The sequence below is a fragment of the Macaca nemestrina genome, chromosome 14, assembly GCF_043159975.1.
Source record: "Macaca nemestrina isolate mMacNem1 chromosome 14, mMacNem.hap1, whole genome shotgun sequence".
NCBI lineage: Eukaryota > Metazoa > Chordata > Mammalia > Primates > Cercopithecidae > Macaca > Macaca nemestrina.
The window spans coordinates 6,363,303-6,390,720 of NC_092138.1; the positions used below are offsets into that span (position 1 = coordinate 6,363,303).

The 27,418-nt window shown below is 45.4% G+C and overlaps 1 long non-coding RNA gene across 1 annotated transcript in view; it reads left to right on the forward strand.

Annotated features, from left to right (window-relative positions):
* Positions 1 to 10,389: 10,389 nt before the first annotated feature.
* LOC105498837 (uncharacterized) overlaps positions 10,390 to 27,418 on the forward strand; it is a 38,001-nt gene continuing 20,972 nt past the window's right edge. The window contains exons 1-2 of the long non-coding RNA XR_011613021.1: positions 10,390 to 10,612; positions 16,848 to 17,214. This is a non-coding gene — a long non-coding RNA (uncharacterized lncRNA). The remainder of the gene's footprint in view (positions 10,613 to 16,847; positions 17,215 to 27,418) is intronic.

Below are 27,418 nucleotides of genomic sequence, written 5' to 3' on the forward strand. Positions count from 1 at the left end.
AAGACTAGCCCTTACACTTCTTAACAAAAAGATGTAGCCAGAAGCTTATTTTATGATGATAAGGTACAGAGTAACTGTAGATTTAACAGATTTGTTACTAAACTGTTTCTTATCTATCTAAACAATATCTAATGTCTAGCTCAAGGTTGTTCTTTTAAAAGTATCTGTTTTAACAGATTCTTATTCTATCAAGGTTTTTCATCAAATGCTTCCACTTCAGCTAGATTTTCTAGCCAAGTCTGTCTGCAAGGAAATGAGGCTTAATTCCACCCAAAACACCAGAGAGAACTGATAATCCTAAACTTCCAGAGGGCGGGAAAAAACTTCCTCTACTGCAACAGACACTGCAGGTAGTCTGCCAAACAGCCATCTTCCCTTTCCTGCCTGTTAACAGAAGCCAGGTTTGGGGGCCTGTAGCGCGGCCCCCCCAAGGGAAGAATCATGATTGCACCAGGCACCGGGGGCCCCTTGGCCAGCTATTGAACTGTGCGGTATGGCACAGTCCTGACCAAGCAAATTCAGGGAGGTGTTTGCTGGGAATGGTGTACTTTTCTTGCTTCTCTCCTTGTGACTCAGGCTGTGACGTTTGGAGCTGGCACACTCATCTTATCTCTTTGACATGTGACATCATCAACATGCTGAGGATGGAGGAGCAGAGAGCGGAAAGGAGCCTGGGCCCTGGTGAGCACGGGGAGGTGCCAGTTCAGCCTTGGGATAGCTTACTTCCAGTCCTCCTACTAAGGAAGCAATCAATGTACCTATACTATTCTTAGACAGATATTATGTTCCGAAGGGAGTCACCCAAACTATGCCTCTTTAGCATAAGGATTATTTTGAGCTGAAGGCAATTGAAAAGCAGCAGACTCAAGAAAAACTCTCTAGGCCGGGCATGGTGGCTCAAGCCTGTAATCCCAGCACTTTGGGAGGCCGAGACGGGTGGATCACGAGGTCAGGAGATCGAAACCATCCTGGCTAACACGGTGAAACCCCGTCTCTACTAAAAAATACAAAAAAATAGCCGAGCGAGGTGGCAGGTGCCTGTAGTCCCAGCTACTCGGGAGGCTGAGGCAGGAGAATGGCCTAAACCCGGGAGGCGGAGCTTGCAGTGAGCTGAGATCCGGCCACTGCACTCCAGCCTGGGCGACAGAGCGAGACTCCGTCTCAAAAAAAAAAAAAGAAAAAAAAGAAAAGCTCTCTACCTTTCTCTATCTGCTGACAAAACAAGGCATACATTTCCCGCTGTGAAGGCATCCCCTGCTCTTGTATCAGGAAGGGAAAGACAACCTTTATTACTGGAGTGGGGAAAGCGTAGAGATGAGTCTGCACAAACAGACCTATTAAATAACCCTTACCATCCATTGGTCTCCCCAGAAATTTACCTTCCTACAATTTACTGCTCCTAGAAGCACAAATCCTTTTCCTTTGTCCTGTCTCCACAATTCATCACTCTTTGTTAAAACGGCATACGGGCCTCTGGGTCTAGCTTCTCTTTGGGTCTTCACTTCTATTCTATGGAAGCTTCCATGTACATGTAGAAACATCAGATGACATTTGTATTCCTCTTCTACTGTTAATCTGTCTTTTGTCAGGTGGTTAATTAGCAGATCCCAGTGGCAGAACCTAAGACACCGGAGGAGAAGTTCTTCCTCTTCTACAGTTCCTTGCTGCCCAAGCCATCTTATTTGATAGACATACAAAGAATCAGAAATAAGAATACCATAAGAATTTCAACCTCAATATGGAGAGTTAGAAGATAGCAAAAGGATATCTTCAAAGCTCAAAGAGACTACCAATCACCAGCAGTGGGTAAGAGTCCCCATTTCCCTCTGTCTTCATCAGCACTTCTGGTAGCTATGCAGTGGTAGCTCATTCTTTTATTTGAATTTGCTTATACCCAGTGAGACTGAGCATTTTATCAGAGATACATGGACCTAGTAGATTTCTTCTAGAAACTGTCTATTCATTTGATTTGAATTTCTTGTCTCCTTTCTTAATATGCAAATTTTCTCTTGTATTCTGATACTAATCCTTTGTTTTCTATGCTGCAAATAACTTCTCCCAGTGTGTGATTTGGACAGATGAGGGTTTAGATTCTGGACATACCATCTTTGAGAATGAACGCACCACTAATCTTAGGCAAGCTACTCAACCTTGTTCTCCACTGTGGACAATCGATATAACCCAACTCACAGGATTGTTTGGGTCATTAAGTGAAATAAAGTGTGTCAACTCCCCATGAGTATCTGGGACATGGTAATTGATTAATGCATGGAGATAGGTTTAGTGTTATCAAGATGCATAGGCCAGGCTTTGTGGCTCATGCCTGTAATCCTAGCACTTTGGGAGGCCAAAGGAGCTGGATCACCTGAGGCCAGGAGTTCTAGACCAGCCTGGCCAACATGGTGAAGCCCCATCTCTGCTAAAAATACAAAAATTAGCTGGGCATGGTGGCGGGCGCCTGTAATTCCAGCTACTCGGGAGGCTGAGGCAGGAGAATCACTTGAACATGGGAGGTGGAGGTTGCAGTGAGCTGAGATCACGCCACTGCACTCCAGCCTGGGTAACAAGAGCGAGACTCCATCTCAAAAAAAAAAAAAAAAGAAAAGAAAAAGAAAAATTCACGGATTCTTAGAGCAAGAAGGAATCTAAGAAACCATTGAATGTATTGATCATTGAATGATGATATTGAGACAGCACTTATCATGTTCTCAGAGCTGTTTTGGGAATTTTTAAATATATTATCCCATTGTTATGAGCTCAGTACTCACAGCAATTCTATGTAATAGAAGAGGGAATTTACTATGGGAATTGGCTCATGTAATTATGGAAGCTGAGAAGTCCCACAGTCTGCTGTCTGTAAGCTGGAGAGCCAGGGAAATCAATAGTGTAATTCAGTCCAGGTCCACAGGCTTGAGGACCAGCAGACCTGAGGGTGTAACCCTCCATCTGAGGCTGGTATCCTGGGAAATCAGGGGGCTGCTGGTATAAGTCCTGGAGTCCAAAGGCAGGAGAACCTGGAGCTCTGATGTCCAAGGGCGGGAGAAGAAGGGTGTCCCAGCTTCAGAAGAGAGAGTGAGCTCACCTTTCTTCTGCCTTCTTCTACCTAGACCCTCAGCAGATTGGATAGGGTCCACCCACTTTGGGTGAGGGCATCTTCCTTACTCAGTTTGCGGATTCAAATGCCAATCTCTTCCAGAAACACCCTTAGAGACACACCCAGAAATAATGTTTTACCAGCTATCTGGACATCCCTTATCCCAGTCAAGTTGACACCTAAAATTAACCATCACATCTCCCAAAGATTGGCAAGAAAGTCTTTTGCAGACGATAAGGAGGAACCACCCACCCTACATCACACATCTGTGGACCTGCTTCTGGGAAGAGGGCCCATAGCTTCCCTCAGGCTCTCAAAGGCATCAAGCAAACTGCCAGTCTAAATCCTAGGCGCCCTTCAAAAACCTGACACATGCAACTTTTCTTTTTCCCTTTTGCAATGAGGAGAGCTCCCTGCACTGCAGGAGCGCCCTGCATGGGTCTTACTTGAGCGGATAAAGGAGAGGCAATAGATGGCAAGGGTCTCTGCATCTTTTCGCATCCCAACAGGGCACTCATTAAGCAAGTTAACAGCCTGGAGATTTTAACTGGAACGGGTATTCTCTGCAAACAATTGCTTTGAGGACTTAACTCTGCTGAGTCACCAGAATTTGTGTGAGGGTCTGGAATCTGGGCCCTTGTTAAGAACCTTCTTGGTGTTAGTCCTGCCCCTGCCCCTGGGCATGGACTTTATGTAAGCCATGGCTGATTTCTGAAGAACCTCGGGAAGAGACAGCCTGCAGCCACTCAGTTCACTTCATCTCAACTAGAATTAAGGCTGGATGGCCTTTTTTTTTTTTTTTTGAGACAAGAGTCTTGCTCTGTCACCCAGGCTGGAGTGCAGTGGTGTGATTTTGGCTCACTCCAACCTCCGCCTCCTGAGTTCAAGCGATTCTCCTGCCTCAGTAGCTGGGATTACAGGCACGTGCCACCATGCCCGGCTAATTTTTTTTTTTTTTTTTTTTTTAAGTAGAAATGGGATTTCACCATGTTAGCCAGGCTGGTCTGGAACTCCCGACCTCAGGTGATCCACCCCGCTCAACCTCACAAAGTGCTGAGATTATAGGTGTGAGCCACTGTGCCTGGCCACTACCTTCTGTATTTTTAGTAGAGACGGGTTTTCACCATGTTGGTCAGGCTGGCCTCGAACTCCTGACCTCGTGATCTGCCCGCGCCTTGGCCTCCCAAAATGCTGGGATTACACACATGAGCTACCTTGCCCGGCCTTGAATAATGATGCTTTTAAGGTTTACTTCTGTAGAAAGACTTTTCTGAATTAAACCAATTTGGGTTAAAAGTCCATTCAAGGTTTTAACAAAGTATGGTGAACAAATGATGTTTTAATGCAGCACTAATACTCCTACACAGTTACGCTTAGGTAAGGAAATGCAACTTGTTTAATTTAATCTAGTACCTGGTCTACAGCACTGGAAGGTCTTAAGAGAGTTTGTTTAAGCAATCTTGTTTCTCAAAGCCAAAACATATGTAAATTAAAATTTTTTACTGTATTGGGAAAATTTTAACTGATCACATTTTCCTGGTATGTGTATTTTAAAATGCCGATAAAATAATCTACCTAACAGCATTTTAATGTATAAACAAGCAAGTATGTGTGCCCAAGAGGAAACAACTGTGCATTTAGATGCGAAGAATGGGAAAAAAGTATCATGTCTCCTCTACACAGTAAGATTTTCACTCCACTTTGAGCAGGGCTTAAGGGTTACATTATAAAATATATAAGGAATACATGTTTATTACATAAAAACTTAGAAACTCAGCAAAGTATTATATACAAAAAGTATCCTTAATTCTACCTCACAGAGATAATCAACAAATTGTTATTAAGACTTGAAAAAAAGTAGGCTAGTGCGGTGGCTCACACCTGTAATCCCAGCACTTTGGGGGGTCGAGGTGGGCGGATCACCTAAGGTCAGGAGTTTAAGATCAGCGTGGCCAAAATGGTGAAACCCCATCTCTACTAAAAATGCAAAACTTAGCTGGGCGTGGTGGTGTGCGCCTGTAGTCCCAGCTACTTGGGAGGCTGAGACACAAGAATTGCTTGAACACGGGAGGAGGAGGATGCAGTGAGCTGAGATGGTGCCACTGCACTTTAGCCTGGGTGACAGAGCAAGACTCCATCTCAAATTAAAAAAAAAAAAAAAGTAGTATAATTAGTGACAAAGTTCATTCAGGAGGTAGGAGAGGAAGCGTTTAAGAACAAATGTTTGAAGAAGGTACACTTAACATTTCAAAAAATTATATATACATATGTTTTCACATATATTTCATTCTATAAAATAGATATTATTCCCACTCTTCTATGAGGAATTTCTTCTGAATGAATTTCTGCAGGCATCTTTATTAATTGTCCTATTTATAGCTATACTGCATGTGAGGGATAAGAACAACAGCAGACCAGGTGCAGTGGCTCACACCTATAATCCCAACATTTTGGGAGGCCGAGGCAGGCAGATCACTTGAGCCCAGGAGTTCGAGACCAGCCTGGCCCACATGACAAGACCCCATCTCTACAAAAGACACAAAAAATATGTCAGGCATGGTGGTGCATGCCCATAGTCCCAGCTACTCAAGAGGCTGAGGTAGGAGAGTTGCTTGAACTCAGAAGGAGGAGGTTGCAGTGAACCAAGATTGCACCACTGCACTCCAGCCTGGGCAAGACCCTGTCTCAAAATAAATAAATAAATAATAAATAAATAAATAATAATGGTTAACATTTAATGAGCCCTGCAATTTGTCAGGTACTTATTTAACTCAAAAACGATTATTGTTGTTATTCCTATTGTCATTGTTCTTATCACTCATATGCAGGATAGCTATAAATAGGACAATTCATAAAAATGCCTGTAGAAATTCCTGTATGAATATAAAACTTTTTATGAATGATCAATAAATCCAGATAAAGTATTATTGTAGGCAAGACCCACCGATGGACGCTAATATTGGTGGGGAAAAGCTTGAGGAGAAACAGGATATTTACATTGTCTTGAAATACCTCCCTCATTAATAATCGCACTGTACCAGCGGAGAAACCCAGCGGGCAGTGCTTTACTGGGTGAAGGGAGTTCACATCACCAAGAAGAGGACGTATCGAATGATGAAGCCCCGTGGGGATGCATCGCACTGAGGGCACGGCGTTATTTATGCAGTATTCTTGCTAAAAGTATAGCCTCAATCAGATCATGAGAGAACATCAGACGGCCCCAGACCAACAGACATTCCACAGCAATAACTGACCAGGATTCTGCAGAGGTGTGTTCGGGTCACTGAGAGACAGTCCCAGATTGGAGGAGACTAAGAAGCTGCAACAACTTAATGCCAGGGGGCTCCTAGATGGGATCCTGGAAGAGACAAAGGGTATTAGTGGGGCAACTGACCAAATTCAATTTAGGTCTGTAGCTTATTTTGCATCATGTCACTGCTAATTTCCTGAGTTTGATCATTTTGCCCTGGCTATGAAAGATGTGAACGTAGGGCCGGGCGCGGTGGCTCACGCCTGTAATCCCAGCACTTTGGGAGGCCGAGACGGGCGGATCACAAGGTCAGGAGATCGAGACCATCCTGGCTAACACGGTGAAACCCCGTCTCTACTAAAAGTACAAAAAAAACTAGCCGGGCGAGGTGGCGGGCGCCTGTAGTCCCAGCTACTCGGGAGGCTGAGGTTGGAGAATGGCGTAAACCCAGGAGGCGGAGCTTGTAGTGAGCCGAGTTCGCGCCACTGCACCCCAGCCTGGGTGACAGAGCAAAGACTCCGTCTCAAAAAAAAAAAAAGAAAGAAAGATGTGAACGTTGGGAATGCTGGGTGAGGATATATAAGAACTCGCTGTCCTATCTGTCAAGTTTTCTCTAAGTCCAATATTATTTCAAAGTAAAAAAGTATAAAGGAAAGAAGCAATGGCTGCAAGCAGGATGGTTCTTTCCCATTTGAGCCCCAAATCAACCACATGCCCCCCAGACAGTCGTTCTCCAGTTACTGCCACCAATCTGCGACCTGGCTGCTTCTCACAGGGAAAACTGTCGCAGCCCCCAGAAGAACCGTGGTAGGGACTGATTGATTGATTTGTAAATTAAGTTCTGGGCAAAATAGGAAAGTGCTGGTTATTAATGATAAAAGAACTGGCTGTTGCTTACCAACAACTGGCATATGATAAACAGAAGCTTGAATTCAGGGATCTTCAAAGACATATAGGCAAACTGACCAAAATGTGCTCAGCACTGCAAATGCACGGCATCACAGGGCTCGCAGGCTCGTGGAGAGGCTGTGGGGGGCAGCAGGGAATAAACAGCACTCCTGTCTTCTCCTCCTGCGTTCTGAAGCAATTCACAGTACAGTCAGCCAGACAGCAAGATGGCAGTTTACCAGTGTTTAACCTCACTGGGGAAAAGGGTTTTTCCTCTGCTTTCCAATAGGCTTTTTCCTAATCTTACCCCAGTTTCACCCAATCATAGGCACGTGTGAGTAACCACAGCCCCTGAAATGACAGAAGAATACAATGACTATGTCTTAGATAGCCCGTTACTTCCCCAAATCATAAAAGAGCCAGAAACCCTCCGCTTCTCCTCTCCAGACACCCACCAAAAAGTTCCCGTCTTCCCTTCCACAGGCTGGAGTGAAGGGGAAGAGAGTAGAAATTCCTTATTCATAGGTGAAGGGATTCAGAATGTGCTGCTCCAAAATATACACTTTGACATCAGGATTAATTGGAATTGACAGCAACTGAGAAGATGCAGATGCAAGAAAAACTCTCTGCCCTCCAAACTGGCAAAGATATCCCCCTTCTCTCTGCTGGGAAGGACAGAAGCTAATCACCAGAGACATTTCTAGATGCTTATCCGCAGGAGAAAACACTAGAGGATCCTACATAACAAACCTTACTAACCACCCTTATCTTCCACTCTACCCATAGATGACTTTCCTTCCCACAGTTTGCTGTAACTAGAAGCTCAAAGTCCTTGGCTTTTATCTCATCACTTCTCTACAAATGTATTGTTCTTTGATAAGGATAGAAGCCCACATGTTCACCCCCTCTTTGAGTTACTCATCTCTGAGTGCTCTCGTGTGTGCGTGTGTGTGTCTGTGTGTGTGTGTGTGTGTGTGCGCGCGCGCACGCGCGTGGTGCATGTGCTAATAAGCTTGTTTGTTTTTCTCTTGTTAATCTGTCTTCTGTCAGTCCAATTTACAGGGCCTCTGCCAATGAACCCAAGATAGGTGGAGAGAAGAGAAAATTTTCCTGTCCTACATGGGCTAAGCTCAGAATGCTGGGAAAAGAGGGAAAATGCATTTTCTGTAGCCCATACCTAAAAGTCTAGCAAAAGTACAGGAATTAAGATTTCCAGGGCCTGGGAGCTGGGTGTGGTAGTAAATGGGGTGTTAACGTTTGATGAGGACAGAGATTCCATTTTGCAAGATTGTAAGCGGTCTTGGAGCCAGGCATAGTGGCTCACGCCTGTAATTTCAGGAGTTCAAGACTAGCCTGGGCAACATGGTGAAACCCCATCTTTATAAAATACAAAAATCAGGTGGGGGGTATGGTGTTTTGGGGATGGATGGTGGTGATGGTAGCACAACAGTATGTTTATTTTGTCTTTTTGTTTGTTTGTTTGTTTTTAGAGATGAGGTCTTGTTCTGTCACCCAAGCTAGAGTGCAGTGGTGTAATCACAGCTCACTGTAACCTCAAACTCCTGGGCTCAAGAGATCCTCCTGCTTCAGCCTCTCCAAGCTGGGGACTACATGCGTGTGGCACCATGCCAGGCTAACTTTTTTTTTTTCACTCTTTCGTAGAGGCAGGGCCTTGCCATCTTGCCCAAGCTAGTCTCGAACTCCTGGGCTCAAATAATCCTCCCGTCTTGGCCTCCCAAAGTGCTCGGATTACAGGCGTGAGCCACTGTATGAAGGTACTTAATGCCACTGAACTGTATGCTTGAAAATGGTCACGATGGTACATTTTATATAATGTATGGTTTATCACAATTTAAGTTAAAAAAAATTTTTTTTTTTTTTTTTTTTTTGAGACGGAGTCTTGCTCTGTCTCCCAGGCTGGAGTGCAGTGGCACGATCTTGGCTCACTGCCACCTCCGCCTCCCAGGTTCAAGTGATTCTCCTGCCTCGGCCTCCTGAGTAGCTGGGATTACAGGTGTCGGCCACCAGGCCTGGCTAATATTTGTGTTTTTAGTAGAGATGGGGTTTTACCATGTTGGCCAGGCTCATCTCGAACTCCTGACCTCAGGTGATCCACCCACCTCTGCTTCCCAAAGTGCTGAGATTACAGGTGTGAGCTACCGCACTCGGCACAATTTAAGTTTTTAATTAAGAAATGAAAGGAAATAGTACATGAATTATTAGCATGGCTGCAAATCCATTATGACTATACTGTATCAATACTATTTGGAAGCCAAATCAAATAGCATCACTAAGTCTAGATTTATATCCACTCTGGTGAAGAAGTAGAAAATGGTCTCAGAAACTTTCTTTTAGTTATTCTCTCTCCGAGGAGTACAGCATAGAGATGGTAAGAAAATATTCCTATAAACATTCCTACTTGCTTCAGGAGTAAATGAGAGGATGGTTTGTGTTTCTCAATCATGAACAAGGGAAGAAGCTCATTTGTGGATCTTATCAAAGAAGAAGTCGGTGGAGACAGAAGATCCAGGGAAACAATCTCTGACATTGTTTTGTTCTGAGTCAAAGGCAACATCGCTAGACTCAGATAAGTGAATGGGCATTGGCCAAGATGGTGGTGGTTAGGGTGAGAAGGCACCGTGTCTCCTCCCTGCAGGCGGTCATGTTTTCTGCCCCAGATCTCATCTTTATTCGTTGGATACGAAGTGTCTCTGAGATGGCTCCAGATGGAACCTGAACCCGTGACCTCCCCACATAAAGACATGCGTGACACCCATTACACCATCTGGGGCTCATAAAACCACAAGCTCTGTCTTTTCCTGGCTCTCAAGCTGTTCGAAAGCTGAACGGCAATATTTGGGACCGCTCTGGTTTATTCGTGGACTTTAATTCAAAACACATTTCCACAAAGAGAGGCAGAACAAAGCACAATAGCACTAAAGTTCAATTTACATTCTCAGTCAGTGAAACAAAATGGAAATAGAAAACAGTTGTGGGAGAGTCGTTTATAACCAAACTAAGGCTCCAAAAGCGCCTTTCCTGTAATGTCATGGAGTAAAGGCATTTTAGAAACCGCCAGCAAACACTTAAGTGACCAAAAAAGGAGAGGTGAAGGCTTTCTATTAAAAAAAAAAATTATTAAAGAGCTGATGGTGTCGTCTGATCTCTCCCTCCCAATTTGGCAGATACAAGGTTACTTCCGTATTTCCTGATTTAAAACACTTTCCTTCTCTTGACGGTTGTTTGGATGCTGCCGGTCACTGGGAAGCCAGTGCTGTCACGGAAATCCCTGCACACGACACACAGGTCTCCTTCGGTTTGGCGAGACATTCCCAGATGACCGCAGAGCTTGTCTGCCATCACATCTCCGTGATTTCCAGGTACAAATTTGCCATAGTAAGTTATGTCTGGCTTGTTCTGCAAAAAAATATACCAAGTGCTAGCAGATGGACACAATTGCAGCCACTATGTCAGCGACATGGTTAAGAAACAGTGTGCAGAGCATGTGCCCTCCTTACGTGATTAGAAACGCTGCAGAGTCGCGGTGATAAAGCAAGGGGCTCCCTGACTTCAATTTCAAACTGGATCTCACACAGTTAATCAGCAGCAGAACTAGAAGAAGATGTGTGATTCCAAGTCTTAGGCATTTTCTACAAGGCTGAAAAATGGAAATTCCTCTGGTAACTAGTACAAACCCCTCATCCTGGCGGCCACAGGAAACGCTGGCAGCCCTGTGGAAGGGGCGGGTGGGGGGCAGGCTGGCCTCATCCCTGGGTCTGTGCTTGCGCTGTTTTCTTCTCTTCCAACTGATGAAATCAGAGCTTCTCTAAAACAGCTCTGAGTCCCCAGGCCAGGTTCTCTTTGCCCACTTAGCGTTCCTTTCTTTCTTTTTTCTTTTTCTTCTTTATTTTTTCTTTCTTTCTTTTTTTTGCGATGGAGTTTTGCTCTTGTTGCCCAGGCTGGAGTGCAATGGCGGATCTCTGCTCACTGCAGCCTCCGCCTCCCGGGTTCAAGTGATTCCCCTGCCTCAGCCTCCCGAGTCGTTGGGATTACAGGTGCCTGCCACCATGCCCAGCTAGTTTTGGTATTTTTATTTTTATTATTTTTTTTTATTTTATTTTTTTTTTTTGAGACGGAGCCTTGTTCTGTGCCCCAGGCTGGAGTGCAGTAGCGCGATCTCGGCTCACTGTAAGCTCCGCCTCCCGGGTTCACGCCATTCTCCTGCCTCAGCCTCCCCAGTAGCTGGGACTACAGTCGCCCGCCACCTCGCCCGGCTAATTTTCTTGTATTTTTAGTAGAGATGGGGTTTCACCGTGTTAGCCAGGATGGTCTCGATCTCCTGACCTCGTGATCCGCCCGTCTCGGCCTCCCAAAGTGCTGGGATTACAGGCTTGAGCCACCGCGCCCGGCCTAGTTTTGGTATTTTTAATAGAGGCGGGGTTTCACCAGGTTGGCCAGGCTGGTCTTGAACTCCTGACCTCAGGTGATCTACCCACCTCGGCCTCCCAAAGTGCTGGGATTACAGGCGTAAGCCATCACGCCAGGCCACTTAGCATTTCTTTTGCTGGCTCTTTCTCATAATGTAACTACTTATCTGCAGGCATTCTTCTACTGCCCAGTTGTCAGCTTTCTAAGGATGTGGAGCAGTCCTTATTCATCTTTGCCTCCTGGATTTTTGCTCAATGCTTGGTGTATAGTCAGTGGCTTGTTAGGTGTTTTTTGGAATGAACTGATGCTCTATCCTTATTAAATTCAATGACTTTTCAAATCAAATTTTTTTCAACTTTTTATTTTACTTTAATTTTTATAGAGATAATTGCCAAGGAAATCTACTTCGAATACATTTAGGTTTTCTAGGAAATGGTTGGAGGCAAAACTTGTTAGCTCCTCCAGAACCCAATTCATAACCCTCAAATCCCTTTCTCACACTTAGAAGACGTTAGGATATGAAATCCTGGCTTCCCAGGCTCCCTTGCAGCTCAGTTTGCCATGTGATTCAGGCGTGGCCAAAGATACATCAGTGAGAGTCCCTCGGGAGGCTTCTTGATAAGGAAAGGGCCCTGTGGCCCTTCTCTTCCACTGACGGTTGCTGCAGCCACCAGCAGCCACAAGGCAGCACATATGAATCTGAAATCCATCCCACCAAGGACAGAGGAGCAAGAAGATAGAAAAGATCAGGATTCCTGAAGGCATTATGGAGCAGCTGAACCTCTGGTAACAAATGCTGCCTCCAGACTTCTTGTTATTTAAGAAAAATATGCCCTTCATTATGTAAACCACTTTTAGGCAGGAGGAGGCCTAACGTCTTTGAATCCTTCCAGCTCAAAGAAATCATGGAGCAATTGCTCTAAGCAAGCACTGTGCTAGTTAGAAGGGAAATACACAGCTTAACTAAGACTAAGCAAGAATGAAGATGCCTTTTAGAATTTAGACGAAAACCTCCTTAAGAGTATTATCACGTTCCCAAGTCTTAGTATATACGTATATACATATATTTGTTTTTCTGTTATGATCTCCCAACATAAAACTATGTAAAGTGGACCCTTGAACAACACGGGTTTGAACTGCGTGGGTTCACTTATACAAGGATTTTCTTCCATCTCTGCCACCCCCGAGACAGCAAGACCAACCCCTCCTCTTCCTCCTCCTCCTCAGCCTATTCAATGTGAAGACAATGAGGAGGAAGAGCTTTATGATGGTCCACTTTCACTTGATGAGTAGTAAATATGTTTCCTCTTCCTCATGATTTTCTTAATAACATTTCTTTTCTCTGGCTTACTGTATTATGAGAACACAGCATATGGTACATATAACATACAGAATATGTGTTAATTGCTGCTTATGTTATCAGTAAGCCTTCCAGTCAAAAGTCTGCTATTCATGGCTAAGTTTGGGGTAAGTCAAATGTTATTTTGGATTTTCAACTTTACAAAGGAATGGGTATCAGCACCCCTAACTCCCACATGGTTCCAGGGTCAACTGTATGTATTTTTCTGAACAATGATTTTAAAAAGATTACAGCTTTCCTGACACTTTATCCCTGAGTACTTCCTCCTACACTTCCAAAAAATGAGGAACTTCTACAACCAATATCATACTTCACAAAGTTAGTAATCCCCAAAGATCATCTAATGCTCAATCCATATTCAAATTTTCCTAATAATCCAACTGCAAATTTCTATTTGCTTTTTTAAAAACCAGGATCCAATCACTGCATTATGCTTTAATCTACACTAGGCCCCACACCCCCTGATTTCTTCATGATTTTGGCTTCTCAAAGAGACCAGGCTAGTTAGCATGAAGTGTGTGGCTTTAAGGATTTTGTCAAACTGTTTCTTTCTTATGTCCTTTTACCTGTTCCTCTGTTCCTGTATTGTCTGTCAACTGGAAGTTAGGTCTAAAGGTTTGGAGAGATTTAACTTAAAAATAATTTTGGCCACCAGGCGCCATGACTCATGCCTGTACTCCCAGCACTTTGGGAGGCCAAGGCGGGTGGATCATGAGGTCAAGAAATCGAGACCATCCTGGCCCACATAATGAGACCCCGCCTCTACTAAAAAATACAAAAATTAGCTGGGTCTGGTGGTGCGCGCCTGTAATCCCAGCTACCTAGGGCTGAAGAATCTCTTGAACCCAGGAGGTGGAGGTTGCATTGAGCAGAGATCGCGCCACTGCACTCCAGCCTGGGCGACAGAGAGAGACTCCGTCTTAAAAAAAAAAAAAAAAAAAATGGCAGTAACATGGCGGAGATCCATGTGTGTATTTCTTCCTTTTTTTTTTTTTTTTTTTTTTCTTGAGACGGAGTCTCGCTCTGTCGCCCAGGCTGGAGTGCAGTGGCCGGATCTCGGCTCACTGCAAGCTCCGCCTCCCGGGTTCACGCCATTCTCCTGCCTCAGCCTCCCGAGTAGCTGGGACTACAGGAGCCCGCCACCTCGCCCGACTAATTTTTTGTATTTTTTAGTAGAGACGGGGTTTCACCGTGTTAGCCAGGAAGGTGCTGATCTCCTGACCTTGTGATCCGCCCATCTCGGCCTCCCAAAGTGCTGGGATTACAGGCATGAGCCACCGTGCCAGGCCCCATGTGTGTATTTCTTACGGTGTCTGCTCATCACATGGAGTTGTGTGGAGCTTCACACATCCAAGCGGAGTTGAGCTTCTTGGTCACTGATGTTGTGCCTCTGCTCTCTGTCCACAAATGCTCATGACTCCCTAGCACACTGTCCTTGTGCCTGGTCTGATATGACTAGTCATGGTCCCACGCTTCCATGTCTGTTTGTGCTGTGCCCTGTACGGAAGTAATCTTCCTCCTGTAAGCATGGCCTACAGTCATAGAAACAATAGACAAGACTGTTGTGATAATAAAACGAGATGCCCTAAGGGATCTCCTGTATGCTGGACACTTGCTTCCTTACCTCCGTTGTGGAATAGTTGTCCAATTTCCGCTTGGTAATCAAGATCAATCACCCCAGCCAGCACTAGCTCTTTTTGCAGCGTATTGATTCAGAGGCATGAGGAACCCAAAGTGGCCAGGTTGCAGTTAACTACCAGTTCAATCGAACCATTGTTTTTGTCCTCCCACTGAAACTAAGACTTCTAGGCCAGTGGAGCATAAAGGCACAGAACCAGGAAGCAGAACTTTTGCTAGTGGGTCACTAGGGGTGATGGTGGGTGGTGCCTCTCCCATTTCCACCCCTTTATGTCTGGACCTATGAATTCTGGCTATGGGAGAAACAGCGCCATAGATTACATGCTGATTTGGAGAATATCCAACCTCCTGGGAAACCTTGCCGTAGCCCTGCAAGGTACGGCTACCTAACTGGCACTGTAACTGAGTCTTCAAAAGGCCGTTGCACTCTCCTAGCAAAATTGCTGCTTTAGGATGATAGAGGATATGGTAAAACCAGTGAATTCTACGAGCACGGACCTATTGCCATACTTCTTTCACTGTAAAGTGAGTTTCTTGATCAGAAGCAAGGCAGTGCGGCTGATGGTGGATAAGGCATGCGGTGACTCCACAAATGGTAGTTTTGGCAGAAGCACTGTGAGCAGGGAAGGCAAATTTGTATCTAGAGTAAGTGTCTATTCCAGTAAGGACAAAACTCTGTCCCTTCCATGATGGAAGTGGTCTGATGTAATCAATCTGCCATCAGATAGCTGGTTGAGCCCTTGGGTGATCATACTGGGGGCTCGGTGTTGTTGTCCACTCGGGGTAGACTGGGCACTCAGTGGAGGCCGAACTCAGGACTTCCACTCTGTGCTGCTGAGCCCGTGCATAATCTCCATCCCTGCCACCATGGCCACTTCGTTCACAAGCCCACTGGGCCATGAGACTGGGAGAAGAGACTGACTGATATCCACAGAATGGATGATCCTATTCACTCGATTTTAAAGTCCTTTTTGCTGAGGTCACCCTTTGGTAAGCATTCACATGAAGCACAAATATCTATGTTCTTTTCCCAGAGAGGTCTATACACATAGAGCTTCCCTAAATTTTCATGTCATCAATTTTCCAATCATGTGCCTTTCAAGTATCTGATCATCCAGCCAAACCACCGGCTACAGCCCATGAATCAGTTTATAATCGCACATCATGCCATTTCTTCTTCCAGGCAAAGTGGACAACCAGGGTAAACTGCTCAAAGTTTGGCTCACTGGGAGGATTTCTCTTCACCACTGTCCTCTGGGGCTGTCCTGGAAAGGCGCTGCAGTGCTGCAGCTGTCCGCTTCAGAGTGGGGGCTGCATATCCCACAGAACCCTCTGTAGTCCAGGAATGAGTGGTTTCTTCCTCTGACAATGATTGTCAGGAACTTACTTGTGAGACCATCAGTGCAGGCTAGGAGAGAGGAGGCAGTGTAGCAAGGCCACTTCGTGTAACGTACTTGTGCCTTCAGGGCCTACTTGGGTCTGATCATGTATATACCACTTCCATCTGATGATGGAGTGCTGCTGTGCACACTCAACTTCATGGATTGGTGGGTGATATACCACCCGGTTTATGAAGGGCAGTGCAGGTGGCCTGGTAACTTGGTGGTCCATGCTTGAGTGTTCAGCCTCTAAGACCCAGTAGCAGGCCAAGAGCTGTTTTTCAAAAGGAGGGTGGTTATCTGTTGAGGACGCAGGGCTTTGCTCTAAAATGTAAAGGCCTGTGCTGCCATTCACCCATACAGGCCTGCCGAGGGTTCTAACAGCATCCCTATCTGCCACTGGCATTTCAAACACCATTGGATCTGCTGAGTCATATGATGAGCAGCAAAGCAACTTGAGCAGCAGCCTAGATCTGTTGCAGAGCCTTCTCCTGTCGTGGGCTTTATGCAAAACTAGCAGCTTCTGTGGTCACTTGGTAAATGGACTGGAGTAACACATCCAAATGAGGAATATGTTGCCTCCAAAATTCAGAGGCCTATTAGGCACTGTGCCTCTTTCTTAGTTATAGGAGAGGCTAGATGCAACAGCTTACCCTTCATATGAATACCTTAACATGCGTCCACATCACTAGACCCCCTAGAAATTTCACTGACATAGAAAGCCACTGAGATTTAAAAAAACTTATTTCCCATTCTCTGATATGCAAATGTCTTACCAATAAATCTAGCGTATTTACTACTTGTTCTTAGGTCTGTCAGCGTAATGTCATCAATGTAACGGATGGATGTTTATGTCTTCTGGAAGGGGAAGGCAATCAAACTCTCTGTGAACTGATTGTGACATAAAACTGGAGAGCTGACACACTCCTATCAGTGCAGGTGTATTGCTTGCCTTGCCAGCTAAAGTAAACTACTTCTGGAAGTCTTCACTAACAGAGATGGAGAAAAAAGCATTTGCTGGACCAATAGCTGCACACCAGGTACCAGGGTTTGTGCTAATTTCCTCAAGCAATGAAACGACATCTGCTACAGTTGAAGTCACCACGTGATTAAGTTCACAATAATCCATCCACTGTCATTCTCCAAGATCCTTCTGTCTTCTGCACAGTCCAAATAGGTGAGCTGAATAGGTTTATGGGGCATCCTTAAGTCCTTGATGGTGACACTAATCTCTGCAAGCTTTCCAGAAATGTGGTGTTGCTTTTGGTTTACTATTTTCCTAGTCAAAGTAGTTCTAGTGGCTTCTACTTGGCCATTCCCATCATAATAGCCCTTACTCCATTCTACTGGTCAGGGAACAAATGTGGGGATCCAACCAGCTGCTGAGTACATCCATTCCAATCGTGCGTCCTCAAACTAGGAAATCACAACGGGGTGAATTCAGGGACCCACGGCATGCGGAGTGAATGATTATCAGGAGATTTTCTTTTAAGGGACACAAATTTTGTTTTTGTTTTTGTTTTTTGAGACAGGGTCTCATTCTGTTGTCCAGCTGGAGTGCAGTGGCATAATCTCGGCTCACTGCAACCTCTTTCTCCCAGGTGCAAGCGATTCTCCTGCCTCAGCCTCTCTAGTAGCTGGGATACAGGTACGTGACACCATGCCTGCCTAATTTTTGTATTTTTAGTAGAGACAGGGTTTCATCACGTTGCCAGGCTGGTCTTGAACTCCTGACCTCAAATGGTCCGGCTGCCTTGGCCTCCTAAAGTACTGGGATTACAGAGGCGAGCCACTGTAACCATTCACAAACGTTTAAAATTAGATTTCAATGATGGTATATTCATAACCTTGTGAATATATTGAAAAACATTAAATTGTATACTTTAAATGAGTTTTGCATATGTTAATTATATCATCAAGCTGGGTTTTTTTTGTTAAATTTCAGTGAGTTGTTTTCCTCCAATTCAAACTTAACTCCATGTGTACATTTCCCTTAGAGACCTCTACGTTTTTTTCTCTGATTTTATTTTCCTTTTTACTCACCTAATCAAGAGGGGGCATTTAAAAGATTCTGCAAAGTCATGGGCTAGAAAGAAAGAGCTGTTAACTTTGCATAATGGTGATGTTAAATGTGATTTTTATTTGGCGGTTATAAAAATTTTCTATAATTAGTTTTTTCTTTTGTAACTATAAACATACTGATTTTTTCTTTCTTTCTTTCTTTTTTTTGAGATGGAGTCTTGCTCTGTCGCCCAGGCTGGAGTGCAGTGGCACGATCTCTGCTCACTGCAACCTCTGCCACCTGTGTTCAAGCAATTCTCCTGCCTCAGCCTCCCAAGTAGCTGAGATTACAGGTGTAATCTCTCACTACCACACCTGCCTAATTTTTTTTTTTTTTTGTATTTTTGGTAGAAATGGAGTTTCACCATGTTGGCCAGGCTGGTCTTAAACTCCTGACCTCTGGTGATCCACCCACCTCAGTCTATCATAAAATAGCCTTCCAGCATCACTTTCACTTTTTAGCTTTCTTACTATTTCTGCTTTGCCTACCCATATAGGGGAGGAAACACTTATTTCTACCCTCTCAGGTTTTGTGGCTGGCCTAAGAATTCAACTGACATAGATTAACAGGAGACAAGCATACACACTGGTTTAATATTTTAACATGTGCACAGGAGTCTTCAGAAGGAAAACAACGACTTGGAGAAACCATTAGGCTCAAAAGTATAGACACCATTTTACACAAAGAATGGTAAATTACGGTGTGACAAGACAAAGGGCTTGGGTTAGGGACAGTAAATTGTGGGATGGTGACTGGGAAATATGCGGGGAAAACCAGTAGGGGATTAACATTATTTTTGTAGGCTTGTTTGCGCAGGTCCATTCTGCATCGACTCCCAGTCTCTGGTGACATGAATGTTCTCTTCCTGGTACAGGAAGGGCACCTTTCTCATGGGGAATTCTATGACCTGGTTTTAGGTAGAAAGGGGCAGGGCAGAGAACCCCGTCTGCATCTGTTTCTGATGTGCTTTCAGTTCAACTAAATCAATATGCCGAAGCCACATATGTCGGGGTGGCCAGTTCTCCATCCCTTCACCCAGCATCCCCACATCCTCATGATGGCTGAGCTGCTCCTCATCGTGGGCTTGGTGGCACTTACCTATATGTAATTTTCTTGATTTTATTTATGACTGAGACATGAGTTTTCTAGGAATATCGGATAGATGATACCATATCCATTAGAATACTCTTGGCTCGTCTAAGCGACGAAGGTAACTGTAAGTGGAAGGCAGGTTAGGTTCCAGGTGTGACTGATGAGTGGCTCAGCTATGCCATCAGTGACTGGGGAACTTTCTCTCCTTGTGCTGTGGCAGTTTGGGTACTGGCTTTTCTCTGGCAAGCACAGCGGGGGCAGCAGGGCAAGGCCTCACATTCGGCCATAACAACATCTAGAAAGACATATTCCAGAATTCCTCACTTCCCAGCAGATTCTTCCTTCACCACTTAAGGGAATGGAGTTCCACTGAGGGGCGGGGCAGGGGGAGCATGGACATGGGGGTGGGTCACTTCTCCCTGGCTTCAGTCTGTAGGAAAGAAGACCTGAAAAGCAAACACAGAAACAAACCAAGGTGCTGAAGAAAGACAGAAGGTCAGATGGATGCTGGGTGGACAACCAGTTATGCCCAGCAGAGCTGCCCTCGCATGGTTGCCAGGACTTGGGTCCAGCAGTCAGTGAGCTTTCCACCTTCTCTCTGCCTCCCGAGGCCCCCTCTTGTACACACACACATTCATGTAGTTCTATATTCCAGGGGGCACTTGTTGAAAGTGATTGACTGATGTAACCCCTCATGCTTCTGAGCTTTCAAGATAAAAGAGACATTTGCGGCTGGGTGCAGTAGCTCTTGCCTGTAATCCCAACACTTTGGGAGGCTGAGGCAGGTGGATCACCTGAGGCCAAGAGTTCAAGACCAGCCTGGCCAACATGGTGAAACCCTGTCTTTACTAAAAATACAAAATTAGTTGGGTGTGGTGGCGCACACCTGTAATCCCAGGTACTTGGGAGGCTGAGGCAGGAGAATCACTTGAACCCAAGAGGCGGAGGTTGCAGTGAGCCAAGCTCACACCACTGCACTCCAACCTGGGCAACAAGAGTGAAACTCCGTCTCAAAAAAAATAAATAAACAGAGACATTTGTACTGTGGCTAGACACAGAGTAAGCCCAGGTGAGTGCGTATCTTAAAGCAGTCTATGGTCTGTGACTATCAGGGCAACTGTCAGGCATGACGTGATAGGTTGCATAGATCATTTTTAAAATTTTTAAATTGTAGTAAAATATACCTAACATAAAACTTACATCTTGGCTGGGCACAGTGCCTCACACCTGTAATCCCAGCACTTTGGGAGGCTGAGGCGGGTGGATCACTTGAGGTCAGGAGTTTCAGACTAGCCTGGACAACATGGTGAAACCCCATCTCTACTAAAAATACAAAAATGAGCCTGGTGTGGTGGCGCATGCCTGTAATCCCAGCTACTTGGGAGTCTGAGGTAGGAGAATCACTTGAACCTGGGAGGGTGAGGCTGCAGTGAGCTGAGATCGCACCACTGCACTCCAGTCTGGGGGACAGAGTGAGACCATGTCTCAAAAAAATAAATAAATAAATAAACAAACAATAAACAAACAAAACCTTACCATCTTAATCATGTTTTGTTTGTTTGTTTGTTTGTTTTTGCAGTTGCAAGATTTAATAGAGTGAAAACAGAGCTCCCATACAAAGGGAGGGGATCCAAAGAGGGTAGCCATTGCCAGCTGGAATACCTGGGTTTATATCCTGATCATTGTCCCTCCTGCTGTGCTCTCAGGCAATAGATGATTGGCTATTTCTTTACCTCCTGTTTTTGCCTAATTAGCATTTTAGTGAGCTTTCTTTACTACCTGATTGGTCAGGTGTGAGCTAAGTTGCAAGCCCCATGTTTAAAGGTGGATGCAGTCACCTTCCCAGCTAGGCTTAGAGATTCTCAGTCGGCCTAGGAAATCCAGCTAGTCCTCTCTCAGTCGCCCCTCTCAACAGGAAAACCCAAGTGCTGTTGGGGAGGTTGGTTGATGACCGCTCTAACTGCTTCCTGCTGAACTGGGGCATAGTAGGGGTTGTGCAGTTGAGATTTCCTCTGGAGGGGTGCCTTTGATGTCATCAACATTGGAGCATGGGCTAGCAGCCCGGTCCAGGGGTCCATGGTAGATCTTAGTCATGGACTGCACCTGGGGCTCCATTTGAAAAACAATTTGTAATTTTACAGCTTTGATTCTGGAAGAGACAAACTTAACAAGGAGGTTAAAGATACAGGGTCCAAAGAGGAGTGACAGTATTATAGCTGCTAGAGGTCCTAAGAAGGGGAGAATCCAGGGCACCCATTGGCTGAGAAGGCCCCAGGGTCTGGTGTTTTGAAGCTCCTCTGCTCTAAGTTGTATTCAATCTCAAATTTATTTAACTTTCTCGGTGACGATTCCGGATTGATTAACATAACAGCATTCTTCCCATAAAAAGAAACAGGTTCTTTCAGCGGTTAGCAAGTCTAAAGCTCTTCGATTTTGAAGGTCTACTGCTGCTAGGGAGTTAAGTTGATCTTGCAAGGTGACCAGGGAGTCGGCGACTTGTTCCATGTCACCATTTAGTTATTGAGGTAGTTTGCAGTAGAACTGAGTAGAGGTTGTAATACCGCTGATGCCAGTACTTAGTCCACCTAGTACTCCTGCTCCAATAACAAAAGGAAGAATGGGTACTCTTATGTTGTGGGGCTTAGGTACGACATAATTGTATAAATCTTGTTCAGTGTAGATGGTCATAGGGGGCACTAAGAATGAAAGGAAGCACATAGATTCTGAAGAGCCATTCAAACAATGATAGGCTGGATATGTTCCTCACTGAGGGCCCTGGTGCCTTTGGACAATTTTAGCCCTAAGTATTTAACCTGCTGTGAGCAGAGCTGAGCCTTCGGTTTGGAAACCTTGTAGCCACAGGTGGTGAGGAAATTTAAGAGGGCTTAGGTGGCTTGATGGCACAAGGTTTCTGAACAGGAGGCTAAAAGTAAATCATCCACATATCAAAGGACAAGAGTGTCCAGGTATGAGAACTGGCTCAAGTCTTGGGCTAATGCCTGGCGAAATAGATGGGGGCTATCCCTGAACCCTTGGGGTAAAACAGTCCAGGTGAGTTGAGACATTGGGTTCTAAGGATCTTCAAAGCATCTTAACCATTTTTAAAAGAACAACTCAGTAGTATTAATAATATTCACGTTGTAGGCTGAGGCGGGCAGATCATGAGGTCAGGAGATGCAGTCCATCCTGGCTAACATGGTGAAACCCTGTATCAACTAAAAAAAATACAAAAAACTAGCCAGGCGTGGTGGTGGGCTCCTGTAGTCCCAGCTATTCGGAAGGCTGAGGCAGGAGAATGGCGTGAACCCAGGAGGCGGAGCTTGCAGTGAGCTGAGATCATGCCACTGCACTCCAGCCTGGGCGACAGAGTGAGACTCTGCCCCCCACAGCCAAAAAATAAAAAGGAAGAATATTCACATTGTTGTGCAACCATCACCACCATTGCTCTCCAGACTCTTTTCATCTTGTAAAATGGAAACTCCATTCCCATTAATCACCAACTCCCCAGTCCCCTTCCTCTAGCCCCTGGAACCCATCAGTCTACTTTCTGTCTCTATGATTTTGTCTGAGTACCTCATATGAGTAAAATCATACAGTATTTGTCCTTTCGTGACTGTCTTACCGCGCTCAGCATGATGTCTTCAAGGTTCATCTGTGTTGTAGCGTGTGTCAGAGTTCTCTTCTTTTAAGGCTGAACAATGTTGCATTGCATGGATAGATCACATGTTGCTTATCCCTTCATGCACTGATAGACACTTGGGTTGCTTCCAGTGTTTGGGTCTTTAACTAGCCGACTGGCCCTGCTAAGGATCCATGCTCCAAATTCTCTGTCAAGACTGATGGTTAGCTGTCTTACTTTTTTTTTTTTTTTTTTGAGACGAAGTCTTGCTGTTGTCTCCCAGGCTGGAGTACAAAGGCATAATCTTGGCTCACTGCAACCTCCGTCCCTCGGGTTCAAGCAATTCTCCTGCCTCAGCTGCCCGAGAAGCTGGGATTACAGGTGCCTGCCACCACATCTGGCTAATTTTTGCATTTTTGGTAGAGATGGAGTTTCACCATGTTGGCCAGGCTGGTCTCAAACTCCCAACCTCTGGTGATCTGCCCGCCTCGGCCTCCCAAAGTGCTGGGATCACAGATGTGAGCCACTGTGCCTGGACTGCTGTGTTACATTTAAAGACTACCAGAAAGGTAGGTCTCAGACTTTCCAAAGGCAGCTTGTTTTGAATTTAACACTAATTTCCAGATAAATTACCTTTTCTTTTTTTTTTTTTTTTTTTTTTTTTGGAATTTGTTCCATTTTTCCCCCTGGCTTGTCATTCTGGAAGTAAAGAAAAACACTTCTGCACACTTCCCACAACAAACCTTCGTGCTGCAAGAATGAGTCATCACATTTCTGGATGGAGCAAAGACAGTGAAAGTATGCATTTAATCCTCCAGTGAGTGATCCTGACCCTGTGACTCAGCAGCTAACTTCAAGTGAGCTTTGAGGGTCAGGACTCGGTCAAGGCAATGAAGCCTCATTTTTTGCTAGAGAGGGTGGGATCTGCTCTTGGTATCTGTGGAGACTGTCAGCCATGAGGAATCACATCTCCTTGTGTCTAGGCTCCTCTGACAAGTGGCAGCAAGCTCTCTGTTTTGAGGTATGGAGTCTATTTCTCCATCCCATGAATCTGGGCTGGCCATGCAATTTGCTTTTACCAACAGAAGGTGGCAGAAGGGACAGAGTGCTGGCTCCAGGGCAAGAGGCTTTGCAGTTCTTGCTCTCTCCCTGGTGGAACCAAGAAACCACCATGTCTATAGCTTGTGTTGGATGGAGGAGGACTCAGATGTTCCCACCCCAGAGCTAGAAGCTGAGAGTGAGGCTGTCGGGGACGTACTCGCCCAGCTGACCCTCTATCTAAATGTGACCTTGTGGGTGAGCCCAGGAAAAACCAGCAGAGGACCCACCCAGCCAACCCACAGAATCATGAAAAATAAATAATCATTGCTCTTATAGGCCACTCCATTTTGGGATGCTTTGTTTAATAGAAATAGATAACTGATCCAGTATTTGAGAACATAAAATGAGTTTCTGGCTCTGAGGGAAGATGGGGAGAACAGCAGTCCCAGTGCCGCCAGGCTTTGTGTCTGAGAGGTGGTGGACCTCCAGTTCCAGCATGGGTACCAGTCCTGGGAGGTGCAAGATTCTGCGTGGCAAGACGACGCTGCTGGCTGGCATCGCACAAGGGTCTAAGACTAGGGGACCAGCAGGTGCAGTAGCTTATGCCTGTAATCCCGGCACTTTGGGAGGCTGAGTCAGGCGGATCACCTGAGGTCAGGAGTTCGAGACGAATTTGGCCAACACAGTGAAACTCCGTCTCTGCTAAAAAATACAAAAAAAATTAGCCAGGTCTGGTGGTGGGCGCCTGTAGTCCCAGCTACTCGGGAGGCTGAGGGGGAGAATAGCTTGGACCCAGGAGGTGGAGGTTGCAGTGAGCCGAGATCGCGCCACTGCACTCCAGCCTGGGCAACAGAGCAAGACTTTGTCTCAAAAACAAAACAGGCCAGGCGCGGTGGCTCAAGCCTGTAATCCCAGCACTTTGGGAGGCTGAGGTGGAAGGATCACAAGGTGAGGAGATCGAGACCATCCTGGCTAACATGGTGGAACCCCATCTCTACTAAAAATACCAAAAAAAATTAGCCGGGCATGGTGGCGGGCCCCTATAGTCCCAGCTACTCAGGAGGATGAGGCAGGAGAATGGCGTGAACCTGGGAGGTGGAGCTTGCAGTGAGCCGAGACTGTGCCACTGCACTCCTGCCTGGGCGACAGAGCGAGACTCCATCTCAAAAACAAAACAAAACAAACAAACAAAACAGACTAGGGGACCATCCCAGCACTGCAGCCCCTACACAGCCCCCACCTACTCATCCTTCTTTAATTGAGTTAGTTGGACTCAAGCAGTTGTACTATGGACATGCCACAAGGAACTTCCCATCAAGTCACTAAAATTTTAGCAAACCAGCAACATCCTTGGACATGGCAGGGAACAATGCTGGACTCACCCTGGAGGGTCCTAGGACCTCTAATGGGTGGGGGCACTAATCTTGATATTGTGCAGTCACCGGCCAGGAGCTGGGGAGCTCAGGGGCCACCTTTGCATGCATGGTCTGGAGCCCATTGGAGTCCTCAGGGTAGAGAACCAGTAGTGCCCTGGTCCATACCTCCTGTGATAACAAAATACCTGAGACTGACTAATTTACAAAGAACAGAAATTTATTTCTCACAATGCTGGAGCCTGTGAAGTCCAAGATCAGGGTGCCAGAAAGTTTGGTTTTTGTGAAGGCCAGGCCTCTCCTTTCCAGACGGCAGCTTAAACACTGTGTCCCCAGAGGGGAGGAGCACTGCGTTCTCACTTAGTGGGAGGGACAGAACGGCAAAAAGGGCCTACATAGTTCCCTACAGACTTTTGATAGGTGGCGAATCGCATTCACAAGAGCTCCACCCTCATGACTTAATCAATTCCTTATGTATGTATGTATGTATGTATGTATGTATGTATATATGTATGTATGTATGTATTTTTGAGACAGAGTCTTGCTCTGTTGCCCTGGCTGGAGTGCATTGGCGCGATCTCGGCTCACTGCGACCTCTGCCTCCCGGTCTTCTGGCTCAGCCTTCTGAATAGCTGGGACTACAGGTGCATGCCACCACACCAGGCTAATTCTTGTATTTTTAGTGGAGCTGGGGTTTCATCATGTTGGCCAGGCTGATCTATAACTCCTGACCTCAAGTGATCCACCTGCCTTGGCCTCCCAAAGTGCTGGGATTACAGGTGTGAGCCACCGTGCCCAGCCATGACTTACTCACTTCCTAAAGACCCCACCTCTTCATACTTCCACACTGATGATTAATTTTCAGCGTATGAATTTGAAGGTGACACATTTAGACCATGGTAAGGAGTAAACACCCCTCTTAAAACCTGACTTCATTCCAGTATAGATTGAACGCGCATTTACAGTTTCTCCACTGCCTACCTTACCTACACTATGACCTAGAGCTCAGTTTAGCTGTCACTCCACCTACTTTATAGTAGTCCCCCATTATCCAGTTTTGCATCCCACAGTTTCAGTTACTCCTGGTCAACCACCATCTGAAAATATTGTTAAATAGAGAAATCCAGGACTAAAAATTCATACTTTTAAACTGCATGCCATTCTGAGTAGTGTGAAAGTTTATCACACGCTACTTTTTTTTTTTCTTTTTTCTTTTTTTTTCCAGACACAGTCTCACTCTGTTACCCAGGCCGGAGTGCAATGGCACGATCTCGGCTCACCACAACCTCTGCCTCCCAGGTTCAAGCGATTCTCCTGCCTCAGCCTCCCGAGTACCTGGGACTCCAGGTGCACACCACCATGCCCTGCTAATTTTTGTATTTTTAGTAGAGATGGGGTTTAACCTTGTTGGTCAGGCTGGTCTTGAACTCCTGACCTCAGGTGGTCCTCCCACCTTGGCCTCCTAAAGTGCTGGGATTACAGGTATGAGCCACTGCACCTGGCTGGGGACAATATTTTTGTTACTGTATTCTCAAGTATCTAGAAGATAATAAAGAATTATTAAATAAATGAGTGCCTGTGTGGAAGGTCTTAAGAAAGACTGAAATACCCTGAGAAGGAAGGAATTCTGTCTCCAGACTCCCTCTGGACTTGCTCTGCAACTCTGACTCTTCCCTGGGGCTCCTGCCTGCCAACCTCATCTACAGACTTTGAACCTACCAGGTCCCACAATCCTGTCCAATTTTTAAAAAAATGAATATCTCTGTCTCTCTCTGTATACACACACACACACACACACACACACACATCCTGTGGTGCTTCTCTGGAGAACCCTGACTGATACAGCTGCTCTAACAAACTGCCACACCCTGGGTGGTTTAAACAAGACAAGTTTGTTGTCTTGCAGTTGTGGAGGCCAGAAGTCCAAGATAAAGGTGTTGGCAGGGTAGGTTCCTTCTGAGGGCTGTGAAAGAGAATCTGTTACAGGCCACTCTCCCAGCTTCTGGTGGCTTGCTGGCAGTTTTATATCCTTGGCTTGTAGAATAGCCACCCGGATATCTGTCTTCATCTTTATATGAAGTGAATTTATGAACAGTTTATAATATATAATATATAAGCGATTATATATTATATATAAGTGATTATATATTATATATTATATATAAGTGATTATAGATTTTATATATAAGTGATT